This window comes from Corvus kubaryi, unplaced genomic scaffold (genome assembly GCF_017639235.1).
Source record: "Corvus kubaryi isolate FWS band 111438036 unplaced genomic scaffold, C.kubaryi_AGA036_p1.0 37397, whole genome shotgun sequence".
NCBI lineage: Eukaryota > Metazoa > Chordata > Aves > Passeriformes > Corvidae > Corvus > Corvus kubaryi.
Window position 1 is genome coordinate 18,247,469 of NW_024581136.1, and position 14,872 is coordinate 18,262,340.

A 14,872-nucleotide genomic window follows, 5' to 3' on the forward strand; every position below is an offset into this window, starting at 1 on the left:
TATGGTGTGAAACACCATTTCAAAAGATCAAAGTAGAAGTTAATTCTTCCATACCTTGTTCAGCTCCCTTCACAAGGACTTCAGAAGAAAAGAGATCACGTTATGGTATAGCTGTGTCAAGATGATGAAGAAAGTTAATTAAAATGTATCAGGATTTCAGAAGAGGAGTCTGTCACTGCATGAACTGAAAGCAAGCGTGACGTACAAACCAGCTTGTTTTCCTACAAAATAATATTGGCTTCAGCCTTGCAATCAACACTGGGCTCCATTTACATTTAGGTAACGTCCCTCTTGCCAGGAGACTTATTATTCACTTCTGTTAACACTTCTGAGATCAGAATTACTTTCTTACAGTACAGTAATAAGACAGATTGCTTTAGAAAAAAAAAAAAACCCAAAACAATTAACCCCAGCATTCCAAGTAGATGTTATACCCTGATTAATTACCAGCAGCAATTCGTCATTACCAGGACAGCTGTTTATAACGCACGGACACCGTTCCTCCAACGCTTCTCTGCTCCATGGTCCCTTTCTCCATGGAAGACTTGGGACTGCAGCAGCCACTGCTGAGCTCCCAGCCAGCCACAATCCCTCCTGGGAGCAGCTGCACACCTCAGAGAGCCTGTTCTGACAGCAGCAACAGCTCTGTGCTGAGCCCTCCTGGCAGCCCCGGCACCCGCGTCCAGGACACGGCCACCAGCTGACAGAGCTGTCCTGGCACAGCCAGGAGCCAGGCAGGGCCTAGGAAAGCCCGGGTTTAAAAACCAGCTGAAAGGGCTGTTTTGGCAAGTGCACCCAGCCCAACCAGCAGAGCCAAGGCTAAGGCACAAAATGACAGTGAGAAAAGGCTCTAAAGCTGGTCTAGCACGAAGTTTGCAGAGACAAAAGGGTGAGAAAGAAGAGTCACTCAGAGGGTTTCAGTTCTGAACCAGCAAAATGGAGTCACTGAGCAAGAACATTTCAGCAAAATCAGTAACTGAGAGAAAAATTTAGCATTAAGCCTCTCCACTTCAAATATTTCTCTAACATAGCAGAATAACATCTGTTACAAAGTACAGAGTTTTTTTCTAAAAACTACAGAATAATCTCAATGCCAAATTCAGCCACTAGCAGGATTTTTTCACTCTGTATTTTACACAGTGCAAAACTCCCAACAAGGCATTCCATAAGAATTTCTTTTTGATCTGAAGGATGCTGATCACCGACCTTCCCAAAGGAGTGAGAAGCATGGGAATTCCATGCGAAGAAGAAAATTAAACTCCTCTTTCCTCCTACCCTAAGGCCAATTCCAATTCTTGCCTCTGAGCCCTCAGCATCACTGCTATTTGCTTTGCTGGTATTTTTCATATATTCTCAAATATTTTCGTTTGTCTCTCTTATCCCCATGACTTCTACAACTCCACAACTCTGGTTTTACGTTGCTTCCACTTGAGAGCAGCCCTGCAAATACCTAAAAAAAGCAAGCAACCAGGACATCTGCCTCATCACAGAGAAGACTCCAGACACCAATACAGACAAGTCAGATCTAGACAGGAAGAATAAACCACCTAGTATGGCACAATGGACAGAATAGCCACTAAAATCCTCATGCTTTTATCTCCACATCATCATTCATGTCCTTCCTCCCTCTTGTTTCTTCACAAGCATCCATGAACCTACCAACTTAAGGAAAAAACACAAAAAGCCAACAAATGGGACAGTAGCAGCCTCATGCTGTTCACACTGGGAGAGCTGGCAGGGCATGAAAACAAGAAGTAAGCTTGGTGCCCTGCATGTGTTTCTGAATTGTTCAGAGAGAATATCTGGAACAACAGCAGCTTCAAGGGATAAACGGGAAAGTTAGAAACAGAAAGGCAGGGAGGAAAAACTACTCCCTGCTGTGCAGGCATCTTATCCACAAAGGAAGATACACAATGACCAAAGAAATACAGTTTTTTCAGTCAGAGGCAAAAAACAAGCCTTATTTACCACAGGGAGGGGGGTAAAATATTTGCATTTTTGTTCCCATAGTTTTGTTTATCCTGGCCTCGGAGGCTTGTGGCTATTGAAACATCACTCTTGGCTCACCACGGACAAAACAGCTCCATTCAGAGTCCAGCATTCAAGCCTGGAAGGTGGAATCTGGCTTTGGAGCTCACTTCTGTGCTCACTGTTCAAGCCTCATTGGTTTGTGTTTATGGGAACTGACGTTGTTCCAAGTACCCACTCCAGGATGAGCCATTTAAACACCACATGGAGGGAGCTGAATTTGTCTTAATCTTGCTTATTCTCCCACACAGAGGAGTTTGCATCACGTTAGACTTGATTGTAAATGCTGCAACAATTCCCATGAACAAGAGCAATCACAAAGCACTGGAGGAACAGACCACTTGTGCTGTGCTCTGCTGGCTCACATCTACACAACCTCCCTGAGGCTCCAGGAATACACTCATGCTGTGTTGTACAGAGGATGTTTGGGGTTTTTTTTTTTTTGGTTGGGTGGTTTGGTTTTGGTTTTTGCTTTCTTGTAAGATACTTATCATTTGAAAACTCCAATAACTTAAAGAAAGGAACCAAATAATTTCCAACACCCAGAATGAAAATTGAAGGTTGAAACCTCCCTGTCTCCCTTCCCCAAACCAAACTGCCTGTTTTCCAGCAAGGTGTTTCGATAAGGATTTCTTATGGCAAGTTAATATTAATTCTGCCTTTTTTTAGAGAGACTGTGACAGTGCTCCCAGTTTTTGTTTGACAAGCTATGATTCATGTGCGTCCAATATTTTACATTGGTGGGTAACATACACACTTATTTAAAATTAGGTTAATCTTTTTAATTAGCGTGGCTTTCAAAACTAAGTAGGCCAACCTGAATTCTTGTGTCTGTATATAAGATCCCACTTTTCAAGCTTTCCACAGGTTATCTGATTGTTATGTCTAAATTAAGTTGTCAAAAAGGCAAGGTGGACAGCTGCACCTCAAAGCAATGAATTCAGGCCCAGTTTGTGCCAAGCAGTTCCATCAATATAGTCACAGAAGAAAAAATATTTTAATTTTCAGTCAATCTGTCTCAGCAGCAAACTCATTAGGCAACAAGCAGGCAGAACGCCTTGCCTCACACAGACCTCCTGGAGCTGGTGCAGCTGGATGAGAAGCAGTGCCCAAATCACACACATTTTTTTAGTTAGTCACCACAGGACAGTTCTGCCGCTGGATCCAAATACACCCCCAGGTGTAAATGGGCAACAGCTCGTCTCTCACTGCATCAAGACTCTGCTAACCCTTGAGGCAGCACACAGGGATCAGCTGTGCATCTTGTGGACTGTGCGGCATGGCCACCTCTGTCTCGTGATCACAGAGTTTATCACTGGGCTCAAAGAACACTAAAATTATTGCTGGCCCTCTTCAGAGTATGAAATCATCCACCTAAAGTTACTTTTATGTTTACTACTTCTTTGTTCAACTCATCCATGGCAGAATATACAGAATTATACTACCTTGAAGTGAAGAACAACACTGAGATTTGTTGTTTGAAGCAGTTAAGTGCCTGTGTAGAGGTGATAGCAGCTCCACTGCACCAAGTGTCCAATCCCATGGGACATTCAGTGGTGTGAATTTCTGCACTTAAAGAGCAAACAGCAACCAGCTGAGACATCAGTGCTTGTTTCCATAAAAATATAGGGAAGCCAATAGCAGAAAACATCCAGCCTTCACCAGAAGACATCTCTTTTCCAACTCTCAAAGCCCACAGTAACCATGGCTACTAATAATGGACTAAAAGTTCACTACACTTTTTCCCCAAAGCTACATTAAAAACCTTGACTTTAAACACTCCAGTCTTCACCACACAGAGTTGTAATATTTGTGTGCTTACTGTGGCTCCTAAATACAATATTAGTGATGTCAGACATGGCCATGCACTTGCCCAGGCAAGACTCTAGCCCATGTCTCTATATAGCCAGAAATTAATAGCACTTATTTTTCCATGATTCACAAGTTTTCAGGAATTGTTATGATGTACTAGGAGGGGCAATGAAAGGCCTAGTAAAATAATGGATTAAGAAAACTCTTAGTACAGCAAGACTTGAAAACACACTTATCACAGCTGTAATTACAAGCCTGAACGGACACAGCTGATCCCTAACCTCGAACGCTTTTACACTCCCATTCAGCAAGTTTGCATTAAGGAAAAAATCTTTACTGGGGCCTTATTAAACAAACATTTCCTTGTTCTCATTTTAAAGGTCCTATTCACTTAACCTGTCTCATATAGAAAGACTCAAACCATGACATTACAAAATTAGAGCTTAACTACCTCAAAGTCTCCAGGTTGTTCAGATTTCCAGAGGTCTTTTTGCTGACTTGTTTCAGGGAGGGAACTGTGACCATATTTACCTCCTATTTGACATTGGCAACTCCCCACTCACTCCCTCTGGGAACTGCTGAGATTACTTTATCCAGGAATCCAGACTAGAAATTTTCCCCTGTACTGTCCTGACCCAACTGTGGATATTGCTGTGTATTTATTTGGTTTATGATACTGTCAAAGAGGTCAAGGTGGTCACTGTGGGAAAAAAAGCTTACATTTGGCAGGCATTCAAGCAGTGTCTTTCAAAAACCAGGAGTATTCCCTATGCCTAAGTAATTTTCCCCTAGGACCGAGTGTGACACAGCCTGGCTGTGAATTCTTTAGGGCGGGTGTTTTCTTTTTTAATTGGACTAACAATGATGCCAGTTGAGGTAGCCAAGTATGAAATTAATATGGATTTAAAAGCTCAAACTTAGCCAGTTTGGGGATGTTTGATAACAATCATGGAGAGAGAAGAAAAAAGGCATTACAATACTGTTCTGATTGTGTACACACAGTGGATGGGACAAGCTGAGTTTCAAACTGTAGTAAGAAAACATCAGGCTAGACTTAAACAATAGAATTTTGCTGGCAAACACAAGAAAGCTCTGGAAAAGGTTGATTGGGGAGAGCTGCACCCATATCCACTACATCCCATGGCTTTGGTTCAATGATTTTGAATCCTTTGCCAAAGCAGGCCAGTAAGGTTCAAACCTCTGTTCTGTGTCAGGCATGGAAACACAGAAGTCATCCCTGTTTTACGGCTGGCATAGAAACCTCCTCAGGACCCCAGTTCTGTTCACTGTGCAGCTCTGATTTTATTTAAAAACCTGAAAAATCAGAATTGTTTTCCCTTGGCTTAAGCTAACACGACAAAAATAATTCGAGCTACTCAGAAAATGTTGTGTGTTTAACTGCTTGATCTGTAAGTGGAAAAAAGCTAATTACACAACCCATTTAGGCATTTAATGTCCCAGGGCCAAGTCACTCTATGTCCACAGAAAACATTAATAAACATGGCTTATCTCACTTTATGAAAGTTGTGATTACTGTTTTTCAATAACTGCAGCTATCAGCAGCATTTCACCTCTCCTACCTTATGAAACTGAACCCAAACAGCAAAGCCTATTTGAATTCAGCTCAAATGCGAATTTACTGGGAACATGTTCTCTTTTTGCCCCTGTGTACAATGTCAAAATTCAGGGCTGGATTTCTCAAAGTGCAGCACATCAGGGCTCAGCTGGGAACAAACAGGAGCATCTGAGCACATGAGATCAAATAAGCTTCTAGTTTGATGCCTAAATGGGAAATAAATATTTGAGGGTAAAAAAAAGAACACAAAATAAGCCTGCCTGCTCATTTTCAGAATTGTTACATCTTACAGCTATCTGTAGAAATGATCCACCTTGCATTTCAGCTACAGAACACACAAGAAATATTAAGGAAGTTTCCTCTATGGAATAAAAGCCATCATAGTACTATGTATTTATAGTGCAAATCCCATTAACATCAATCAAAAGGCCTTATAATATTTGGCATATATGACATTATTATATAATTTATATATGCTTTAAGTCATATATGGGTTATTGATATCCCACTTCTGAAATGCCACCAAGCTGTAGGCTCCCATTCAATACCAACCAACCCCCTCTCCCTCGTTCTGAAGGCAGACAAAATAATTGTAAATTGGTAGCAAACCCTCGTATTTTAATTATGAAAGTGAAGAGATTCCCAGAAAGGAAACAAAGTCAGTAACTTTTCATGCCACACAGACAGGATGGTTACAATATAATGTAACATATAGACGAGCTTTATGAATTGTGTAATAAATTATCTTCAAATCTACATATTCCAACAAAATATACGTATTCCATTTTTATATATATATATATTCCAACAATATAAAAGGCTCTCTCAGGTCCTTTTCCTAAAACTGCCAAAACTTCAAGTGGCTCATCCAGTGTATGCACACAAGATTAGCTCAAGGTTAAGTCTTATGATTTTAATAGTTTTTCAGATGAAAAATATTCAGATTTTTACTCAAACCCGAGAAAGAATCCCATTTCCACAGAAACTGTTAAAACTCAGGTGAATCCATTCCAGAATCCACACTACTCAGGCCTAGAAATATTCCAAAGCAAATAAAAGAAAAGGAACTAACAAGAAAAAAAATAAGTGATTTCCCTAAGCATTTCCATAGCTTGCATAAAGACAGCAATTACCATAGCTTGTCTTCTAAATTAATGATTCACAGTGATGGATTATTCATGCAAGTCGGCCAGCTGAACATTATACTTTGACTCTGGGGAGAAAGTATAGCATGTCTTAATTAACTAGATTTTATATATGCCAAAAGATACCCAGGAAAACTTTATTTCTCTAGTCAACCAGGTAAAATTTGAGCAAACAGAACTAATGGTAATTGAAATATGCAAAAACTTCCGTAGTCTCAGAATCCATATTTAAAGTGAACTAGCAAGAGCACATTGCCTCAAGTGAGCTCTGTAAAATAGATCCAAATTGCCATTTTGTTGAATGAACTGACTTCAGATCCGCTCCATTTAAGCGTGAAAAAGATGGAAATTTCACATTAATATGCTGCTTCCTGCCTCTGCACAACCTTGCAAGGCTTCAGTGATGGCACAGTTTCTTGTTTCAAAAGGCTATCAAGTATTTTCTTGACTGAAACTCAACACTGAAATTTTCTGAGTGAATTATAGGTTATTATTGCAAATATTTTCCAAATGAATGCTGTGCTCTAATGGCCTCCTTGAAAATACATAATATTTATGTGTTGTGCAAGTCTATTGATGCTATTTGTTACTTTGATCAGGATGGTGCAAAATACAATTCCAACAATATCTGGGATTTGCACTTACTAGCTTTCAAAGTGTTTCTCAATCATTGCATTGAAGATTTACAAAATAAAAATGGGAAGGCCATGATAAATGTTGCAATTTATCCTTCAAGTAGGTAATAGGAACGATCTAGTGTCTCTAGAAATCTATACCAAGCTGCTCTGAGACAGCAAGGATCACCATGCCTGATGAATTACATGCCCAGCTAGTTGCTTACATGGCTTATAACCACTGAGGTTGTTAAAAGCATTAATCACAGTCATATAGACCTTTACCTTCAACAAACCAACCCCAGCTGCTTCACAGCCACTCAGATTTTAGGAGTAGGAAGAGTCTGATTTCATTTTACACTGGAGAAGCGTAGGTTAAGTAAAGATTAAGTGACTTGTCCACTACCAAAAGATCTAAAAACAAGGAAGCTTTTTACCTTCTTCCCTTAAAGCTAACCAATCCATTGGTGTTACCTTCTCTGAGCTCCTGGGATAATCCTAGAGCCTTTGAAAGCAAAAATTTAATTTTGTCCTTGCTCTCTCAGTGCTTCAGCAATATTTCCAGGCATTCTTCCAAAGCCCTACACTTCCTAAGGAATTAAGTAATAACTCCAAGATAGGATAGATACATAGATAAGGATTAGGAAAGGATGGTGAGAATCAATTTAATTAGTCTCTACCAATCCTGAAATGACAAATAGTGGGAACACATTATCATACCTCTATCTCCATAGGGCTTTCATTACAGGTAACGAAGATCCTTATGAGACCCAGCTCCTTGTAACAATTCTTAGATGCAGATTTGAATTTATGCTGCTTTTCTCCCATTCCAAATATAAGATGTCCTCGTGTTCTTCTTGGGAAATATACCTCCATCACTTCGAGAACTTTTTTTCATTGTGACTGAGCAAAAGCTTGTCCCCTTGCAGCTACAGGGTGTTTTCCTGTCACTTCATATATGGGGACCTGCTATCCCTTATGTCAAATCCACAAGTGCACAGCGTTTTAATATTGTATGCACATTTTCCTCCCTCACATTTTTATATGATAAACTACTAATGGCATTTTTTGCTTCATGCATATCATCCCTTCAAAATAGATCTACTTACAGTCAATTTGATTCTTACTCACTGTCATGGGTATTTTACATGCCCTGCTGCTCCATATCCCCCGTAATTAAATATTCCTGCTTGCTTTTTTTCTGATATTTGTTTTCCTTGGTATCTTCCCATACATCTAATATGCTGCTTTCTTTAGTATTTTAACAGAGGCATGGTTGGAAGAGCAGATGGAAGCTGTCAGCTACAGAGGATGCCAAGTAGCTTCTGAGCAAGTGGAGACTCCAAAAGCTCTAAAATCCCCATGGGGTTTGGTGACACCCAGACATTCCCTGTGCCTCAGAGACCTGGGGGAGACTAATCTAAGGCACTGTCCTGCAGCCAACTTAGAGCAAGCAGAGCTGGTGCCTGCAGTGACCACACAGGTGACAGCAACCTAGGGAGCTGCAGCCAGGCACGCACAGCACAGGGCACCAGGAAGAATGTGAATAATTGCAGCTACAAAGCACCACAAAGACAGTTCTGCATCCTTGCAGCCGCATTTTCAGGTGGCAGAAGTCAGGAGCCTTGGAGGTTAAAAAGAAGCAGAGATTTGTGAGCACACACTGCAGGAGCACAGAGCACTGTGGGCACAGCAGAGGAAAGTAGAGCATGGAAAGGGAGACCCTTAAAGGGAGGTGGATAAAGCAGGCCAGCGGATCAAGAGGGAAGGCCAATTCAGATGCAGAGGAATGACCCGAGGCAAAGGCAAAACAGCCCTCCCAGACTTTCACTATTACCAGCTGGGACAACACATAATCCCTATCTGTCACACTTAAGTCAACATTACTGCAGGATGGAAATGAGATCACAGCGACCACAGACCAGAGCAGCGCTGAGTTAAAGGGTTCAGCTCGGCATCTCCCAGGTTTACATTCCAGCTGCAGGATGGCTGCTCTTCCTAACACTTGGCTCACTTCTCCTCAGATTCTCAGACACTGCTGTCCTCTTCTTCCCAGCTCCTCAGACTGCAGATCTCCACCAACAGCTCCCTTGGATAGAGAGAGCCATGAGAGCAGATGTGTTGATGAATCCTGTGACTGGACTAACCACAACCAGAGTCCCTCAGCCCAGAAAAAAGAAGCTGCTCCATAGCACATGCAGTCATGAAACAAGATCTGGTTTGTCACACTAGACCAAGGAGGTGTAGCAGGCACATTAAGCATTAATCTAAAACTCTTCTGTCATCTTCAACTCAAACATCAGCTTTGTCAAGTGATATCTGAACCCTTAATTTAGAAGTGTGGAGTCAGTTTTGGTCTCACAATTTTTTTTCATCAAAACCCCACCTTCTGCCTGTAATGCTACTGTGAATAAACAATGTTACTTTAATAAAGAGGTTTTTATGCACCATATGCAATTGCACATGCTTTTAAAGATAAAATAGAATTACTACAGTGTTTTAAAAGTCCATATCCAGTTTAATAAGAGACTAGTTTATTCCTCTTTAGTACTTGTAAGAGTCATTAGACATCTTTCAACTCCCACTAATTACTTTGTTTTTGGCAGACATTACTGTTTCCTCCTCCTGCTTTTTTGAATAAATCTGAAATTAACAAGTCAATAAACTGACATATTTACAGTAAAAATAACTCGGCTCCCCTGTCTTCTTCCTCCCACTTCTCATATCTCTTAGCAGATGAAAAGGTCATCATTCACCTACAGGCTTTACACACACTCGTGGGGACTTGGGCACCTTCCCTTTGCATCAGCCTCATCTCAAGTTGAAGACCTGATATTACAGTAAGCTGTTCTTGTCGTCTTAGGTTTTGATTAATTGCTTTAAATAGTTTAGAAACTGGAGCAAGTGCTTCTTTTGAGAAAAAGATATCTGGGAGAGAAAACATGAGTTGCTTCAGTGAACTCCAACTGCTGTGTGAAGTACACAGTCATTAATTGCTCCAGGAGCTGCTTTAATTTAAACGTGGAAAGAAAAGCATCCGAAAAGGGCAGTTTTGGAGCACCAATTAAAAAATGATGTCTTAAATCTTTAGACCTTTCCAACTCCAACTTACATAACTGAGATGTATGGGGAAAACTAGGGCAGCAAACATCACCTCAGACATGGAGGCAGTCCCCACACCCTGGCGCTTTGCTGCTCTGCCAGGGAAGGAGGCAATCTCCAGTGGCTGAGTGATGCTGAGGAGTTCCGACAGGCTGTCTTTGGCAAAGTACCCACGCTCTTAACACTACCTTGACATGCCAAGGGCAGTTAAAAAAATCACAGTGAAAAGTAGATGTCCAAGTCCTCCAGCTCACTCCAAACTTCCACAGGAGAATCAAGGCTGGAATGGCATTGCTGCTCAGACAGCACCAGATGCAAAATGCAACTGGCGAGCAGTGTTTGGGCATTTTGTCTTACTGCAAAGGTAGTTAAAGCACTTGCTTTCTGTGCTGAGCAAAATTCTCAGAACTGCAAAAGCAAAACAAAGCCTTTAGTGTGTTGTGCAGAAAGGTTAAAAAGGAAATGACAGTTCTCTTTTCTGAGATGAGGAAATCCCCCCAAACCTACTGCGCACACAGAAACATGCCCGACAAAAATAGAGGAAAACAGAAAAGCACGGGAACTGCAGCTCTTCCACGGTCTGGGGAGATCACTGCTGGCTAACGAGTGCTTGGTTTGTACATCTGAGACATCCCCCTGCACACATGGCACAGCTTCAGTTTTGATTCTGACAGAATAGATCTTTCTAGAAGCAGCAGATTGTCCATTAGGCCCATCGAGCCACCACAGGGTTAGAACTGTCGGATGCACACACACAGCAGACTAGAAACAGAGAGCATTATTAAGCAATTATTTCTTTAGATATAATGATGAAAGACTTCGGGGCTGATGAAGTACATTAAAGTACATAAATTAGTGCAAAGACAGCCAGCCTATAAACTGGAAGTTAGTTGGTTAAAACTAAATACAACCACATTGTTTTAACTGTCTTCTTCTAGACAGTAAATTACTTGTCATTATTGATTCTTCCTGAAAGAAGAGTTTCAAGGTCTGCAAAAATACTTCTCAAGAATTATCATAATATTTAAACACTGAACTAAAGCAAAAATCCTTTACAACACGCGAGGTCAAATCTCATTAACCCAAAAGCCATACACACATTTAACTCATTAGCTTGTATGAATAAGAAATTTCCTCTTTTCCCATCTCACAGCTACAGCTGCTCTGCAATGACTCCAAAAGCCCAAAAAGGACATGGATAACTCACGCAGCTTTTATCACATTAGCCACGGTCTGCAGTTCTCATAATCATTAGCTTTGAAGTGTATTAAACAAACCAGAACACGACCTTAGAGCTGATATTTTAATCACACCACATAAGAACTATTCTTTATCACAGATACTTCATTAAGGCCACCAAAAGAGATGCTGTTGAGAACTGCCCAAGCCACAACAGGCAAAGAACTATTCCCATATTGCTTTATTGCTACAGACCTTCTCCAAAATAACTCTTCTAGTGACTGCACTAAGGTATTTACACCATAAAAAAATACATTCTTAATGGGATCAATGCACCCTTACATCCCTGTCATTTTGTACTGCTTTAAATGCCAAGTACAGAGGGAAAATAAGTACCAAAAACTTCACCGTTATTACTGAACTATAGGATTAACTTTTCTCTCTTGAAGTGGCTACAGCTTTATGTCCAAGACTATTTAACAAAGAGCTTTACAGAAAATGTGTCCCTCTGTCAATTCAATAATTCAAGATTCAGAAAGTACTTCCTTTCCTCCTGCAGGAATACATGGAATGTTATTTCCCCCACCTCTAAGTTCTGCTAATGTTAGTCATCCAGTTCACAAGACCATGCTGGAGAGACACGAATTAAACCCAAAATTTTTTAAGAGACTTCCAAATTTAGCTACTCTGTTTTTTCATCCATACAAAGTATGTATATATTCCTAAAGACACATTTATCACTAATTACAGCGACTATACAGACATCTTTCCCTACCATCTGCCCATTATACTGTATCAGAGATATGCAAGTGTATATAAAATAGAGGAAACCAAACATTAACTTTAAAAAACATGCTTACATACCAATTTTTAATGTTATTTTGAACACACAGCTTAATTCAGATAAGGACAGCCTGAAGACTGAGTATAGGACAGATGTACCCTATATTAATTCAGCCTGTGCTTTACACAGACAGAATAATGTATTGCCCACACAGAACACAAATTGCTTGACATTATTTTAAAAGGTATTCAGGCATGCCAAAAATGTGTCTTCCCTGATGATGAGCAACCCAAAAAACAAATTTGAAATTTTGAGAAGTAAAACACTAGTTGAAAAAGCCTTTAAAGACCGGGGAGTAGCCAGACCCTGCTGTGAAGAATTCTACCAGCACTAACCCATTTTCACTGCTACATTTTATGATATGCAAGTTCATAAATTGAACTAAGTTACACATAAATACAACATTTACATCAACAGAATAAATTTCAAGAGAGTTATTACAACAATAGTGTTCCTAGAACTATTCACCCCTGAATATGAAAGCAGACAACTGACACGTTCATGAATAACTTTCATCTACATTTCATGTGAGCAAATTGCTGACAACAGTAGATGAGGAGACAAACTCAAAGCAAATTTTAAAATCCCAACTCAAACTAGACTAGAGGATGTGAAAATACAGGATAGACAGTCTCATGAGGTCAAATTTTGGAACTCATGACTGCATTTATCAGGAAACTTCACATTGCCACAAGCCTTCACATTGTATTACATCTTAGGCTGCCCTGTGTAATTCTGTAGACAACCCACACCTTAAAACAAAAGCCATCAACCATTCCTGCCCCCTCCCATCCCTCAACAATTATTCCTCGTCACACTCAACCAAACCAGAGTAATTCTAAAAAAATACAATGGATGTAAAACAACAAAGCATGAATCTGGTCCAAGCTTCATGGCTTAAGAGAAAAAAACCCCAAAAAAACAACAAAAAAAATCCAACCAAGACCTGACAGAATCTGGAAAAGTATCACAAAATTGATGGAAGAGGATAACAATCTAAAGTTTTAGCAGCTCTATGACTGCAGCTTTGTAGCGTTATTTAAAACATACTAATTACACTGAAAGGACAAAATACCATTGAAGAGACATTTGGCTCAATCTATGATACAACGTTTTGGTAAACACCTCTCACCTACATAGAATGGCATCACTTTCCATTAGACAAAAATCACCAGATCACACCAAAAACGAGAGGAGAATTGAAGAATCTGAGCTTGAGAGTGATTAACAGCACAAAACTCATACACATTATGCAGGTTTTAAGTAGCCCTTTAATAGCAGGGTACCTGGAGTATTGATATCTAGGAGATCATCCATCGAGCTGATTAAAACAAAACAGGGTGGTGTGGGAAGGAGAAAATTCACGTGGAAAAATGTGTAACAACCCAGGTGCCTTTTTCCCTATTTTTCCCCAGCCCGTGCCCTTGCTCACCTCTAAGGAGGAGATGGAGCTGGGTAACACACACGGACACCTGCACAGCGTCCGTCTGCTCCCACAGGCATCAAACTCTTCCCACCTTGCCACCAGCGCTGCAAGAAGTTACAGCCGATGCCTGACAAGTTTAATGCCTTAGCTGTTCACTGCCACGCTGACACTGGGGAATGCGTGTGCCTTACCATTAGGTAATAGCGACCAGCGTTTGAAAAAAGTGAGCGTTAACAGCGATACATCAGAAACGCAAATCCGAACCTAAAGCTGAGTTGATGCTTTAATATTAATACTAAATTGTAACCACCGAGCTCTTTCTGCAGCGTAATTTACAACTTCAAACCTTAAAGCTTGCTAGGAGCAGAATTACCTCGACAAATAATGCACAAGTTTCGTTCTTTTGACGGCCAGCACTCGGGGCGCACAGCCGGTCTGCAGCGCGCGGAGCGAGCCGCCAGGACGGGTCTGCCACAGGCGGGAGCCTCACAGGCGGGCTCTGGAACCCCAGCCGCGGGCTGGGAGCGGCCGGAACAGCTACGGGGACCCGCAGCACACCGCGGGCAGGTTCTGGGGCACAGCACCGCGACACTTTCGCCCGAGCACAACTCCGGCTGAAGCGCTCCCGCCGGGGCGCGGGCGCCTCAGCTCCGCGGAGCCGGAGAGAGCGCGTCCCTCCCCTGGCCGCCCGCAGGAGCCGAGACAGCACCTGACAGGGTTCTGGGCTCGCCTGCCGCTCCCCGCCGGTGATCGCACGTCGGAGAAGCGGCTCTGATACCGAACGCCTCCTCTCCCGCCGCAGCGGGCACAGCCCGTCTCCCCCTCCCTCTCACTCAGGCGCTGAGTGAACGCCGGCGACCCCCGCACGGGCAGCGGCTCCTCCGCACCGCCACTACTCCGGCACGGAGCCGCGGGGAGCTTCGCTCGGTGTAAGAAATAAGCCGGCGCCACCCGGTTTACTTGGCCACACAGCCCCGTGAAGAGACGGGCGCACTCACCAGCACTGCCGCCGCCCCGCCCGCTGCCCGGCGGTGCTACCAGCGCTCCGCGATCCGCCGCGGCTGTGCCGTGCTGGGCTGTGCCCGGCTCTTCTGAGCCCCGCTCCGCCCGAGCACTGTCCCCGCCCCGCCGAGCGCTCCCGCCCCC

General features: G+C 42.1%; 1 protein-coding gene across 1 annotated transcript in view; it reads right to left on the reverse strand.

The window, feature by feature from the left end:
* SERPINI1 (serpin family I member 1) overlaps positions 1–14,827 on the reverse strand; it is a 44,630-nt gene extending 29,803 nt beyond the window's left edge. The window contains exon 1 of the mRNA XM_042042655.1: positions 14,725–14,827. The gene's annotated coding sequence lies outside the window, so the exon portion shown is untranslated. The remainder of the gene's footprint in view (positions 1–14,724) is intronic.
* Between the last annotated feature and the right edge of the window lie 45 nt (positions 14,828–14,872).